Below are 3,465 nucleotides of genomic sequence, written 5' to 3' on the forward strand. Positions count from 1 at the left end.
CTCTCACATTGAGAGTCATGCTGAAACTTCACTTCCAGGACATATCACTCATTCACCCTGTGTATGTTACCAGCCTCAAAACTGTACCCCTGCTACTGGGAGCAGACTTGATGGATCGGTTACTCCCATTGATGGATTGGAAAACCACCAGGTAAGCTCACAGGCTAGCTGCAACGCAGTCATTCACGAGGGGTATCTGTTGAAAGCACCCCTTGTGAAAAAGACGTTTAGAAACCTCTTGGTGCAGAATCCGATCCAAGGAGATATTACGATATCTCGACACATTCCATCAGCCAATCTTATTGACCATTCTTGTCATGATTTCAAGCCAGCTGTCTCTGTGAATATGCAACTTCGTTCCTCCTTGCAGTCGTGCAATACGGTAGTTGAGATTAACTTCTCTTTCCCTTCGGACACTTCCGCAAGCACTGCGGCCGTCTCAGCAAGAAAAACATTGATGCGCAGAGTATACTCTGCTTCCGATGATACACCTTCCGCTTTTTGGGGGACTGTCAACCCTTACAATGGCACTAATGGCATCAGTCCAGCAACTGACCCGATGACTCCCACTGGTGAAACACTTTGCGATATCACAGACCGATGTCCTCGTCTCAGTTTGCAGATACTGAAGAGGTTGCCACACGCGGACGCGGTGGTGACAGTCAGACCTCGACAGCCACTGAGGGTGTTGAAGCACAAACACCAGGAGATTTGGTTGAAAGGTTATAGCCATTCTCATAATAACGAGGCCACTGACAACTCGTACATACGGTCCAAACTTTTCGTTTGTGCCTCGGATACCAACACCACCCGCTGGTGGGGGGGGGGTCCCAAGACACAAAAGGGAGGAAGAGTAGCCTGGACCCATGATGAGCCTTATCGGTGTGGGGGTCGAGACTACGGACAACACCGTACGAGGCCGCCAGAGCATAAATCAAATCTAGTTGTAAACTCCCCTTTGAGAACAGTGAGGAGCAGACAGGCCCCTAGACAGGGATTATCTTAGAACACATCTAAGATAGTACTGAGGTGTACCACACTGATCATAAAGGAAGTCCAGTGGACTTGTCCACCTCCAAAACAAATGGCAACAATAATCATTCCTTGCCATGTGTAGTAGCCACTACAAGACAATTAGTAAAACGTTCTAATCATGTATTCCTGTAGGATACCATTTCAGAATAAATCAGTAGGACAACTGGTCCCCTTGAGTACCAATACCACAGTCAGTCCAGCAACACTCAGTAAGAGGATTAGTAACCTCACAAGTTAAATTGCTATTGATAATAGGAGTCACTCAGCGTGCAACACGGGGAAGGAAATCTCCATTGCACTCTTCCAATGGTTAACGCACGCCACTACTAAATAGAACCCTCCGTTCAGGAGAAAAGTTATTAGAAGTGATGAACAATGATCACATCGCGTATGACTGGTCTAATACTTAGTATTTCAGTCGTGAGGTTAACTCCTCCGTTGATAACATAGCTATAAAGTAGACTTCTTCTTATCTACCACCACTACAATAGTGGAAGACAATGACTGGTAGTAAAACCAGTACAGACTCCCTCGACACCAATTCTGACTGACCTCCAGGAATTGACCTGAAAATTATGTGACTACGTCAGACTCATTCTGAACAAGTTGTAATCTGCCAGGATACTTGGTTTCCTTCCCTTGACATGTGTGCTTGCGTAAGCATAAACGCACATGCACAACGGAACATCTAGGATTTATGCTAGGATCACTTAATTAAGGGTTTGAGCAAAATACCAGCCTTAGTAAAGTTGAACATTTATTTTGAGGCCTTTAACTCTACAGCTACAGCACTCACCAGTTTTCTTCTCAGAAGTCCATAGGTCATCTCTGTAGACTGCGATCCCACTCCGGACATCCTCTGCCCAGCCTTGGCGCGGACTTCTTCATTTCCAGACACCCTAACTGGGTCCACAACAGGGTCCACAACCAGGACAACCACGGTCATTTTTATGTTGGTTTGCAACATGCAGGTTAAAACCTCTTGAAACTAGCAATCCCGGATCCGGGATAGTAATCATAGCCTCAAACGAATTAGCATAACGCAGCGGACATAAATACCCCTAGAAACTTTTCCTATTCATGAAAATCGCAAATTAAATTAATTAAATATATTCAAACACAAGCTTAGCCTTTTGTTAACAACACTGTCATCTCAGATTTTCAAAATATGCGTTACAGCCAACGCTAGACAAGCATTTGTGTAAGTGTATCATGGCATAATGCTATGCTAGGCTCTGCTGGCAGCAGGCAACATTTTCACGAAAATAAGAAAAGCAACCAAATTAAATAATTTACCTTTGAAGAACTTAAGATGCTTTCACTCAGGAGACTCCCAGTTAGATAGCAAATGTTCCTTTTTTCCAAAAATATTATTTTGTAGGCGAAATTATCTCCCGTTTGTTCATCATGCTTGGCTGAGAAATCGACCGGAAAATGCTACCACTACAACGCCAAACTTTTTTCAAAATTAGCTCCATAATATCGACAGAAACACGGAAAACGTTGTTTAGGATCCATCCTCAAGGTGTTTTTAACATAGATATTCGATAATATATCCGTCGAGGCAATTGGTTTCTCATAAGAAGCGATTGTAAAAATGGCTACCTCAGTATTTTACGCAAGATTTTCTGCGGGAGACACCATGTGACCACTTGCTATATATGGTCCCTTACGGCTATTCTTCAATGGAAATGTGTAAAAAGACGTCACAATGCTGTAGACACCTTGTGGAATACGTGGAAAACGTAAGCTCATTCGTAGCTCATTCACAGCCATATAAGGAATCATTGGCATGAGGCGGTTTCAAAAAATGCGGCACTTCCTGGTTGGATTTTTATCTGGGTTTCGCCTGTAACATCAGTTCTGTTGCACTCACAGACAATATCTTTGCAGTTTTGGAAACGTCAACGAGTGTTTTCTATCCAAAGATGTCAATTATATGCATAGTCGAGCATCTTTTCATGACAAAATATCTTGTTTAAAACGGGAACGTTTTTCATCCCAAAAAATGTATAGCGCCCCCTAATGCTTAACTGGTTAATCGCTAAACTGAACCCAACATGGGGGGGGACTGTCAAGACGTTGACCTGTGGGTAAGGTTTATGACCTCCAACCCATAAATACCTTTCTCCCTTCCCTCTCTCTTGACTCTACAGAGGGACTCTTGAATTGCCTTTGAGTAGAGTCTGGGAACATCAAACAAGTGGAGGGAAAGGAACCATAATTCGGTAATAGAACCAGTAGAAAATATGCTTTGGTACAACTTGTTATGGCTGCAATCCCCTATCGGGATAAGTGTCATCAACAACTGCTGAATAGCATTCAATAAATATTACTAAAAATATTTATATTCATGAAATCACCTTTTGTTAATCCACCTGTCGTGTCAGATTTTGAAATTATGCTTTCAGCGAAAGCAATCCAAGCGTT

This window comes from Oncorhynchus nerka, linkage group LG20 (assembly GCF_034236695.1).
Source record: "Oncorhynchus nerka isolate Pitt River linkage group LG20, Oner_Uvic_2.0, whole genome shotgun sequence".
NCBI classification, from domain to species: domain Eukaryota; kingdom Metazoa; phylum Chordata; class Actinopteri; order Salmoniformes; family Salmonidae; genus Oncorhynchus; species Oncorhynchus nerka.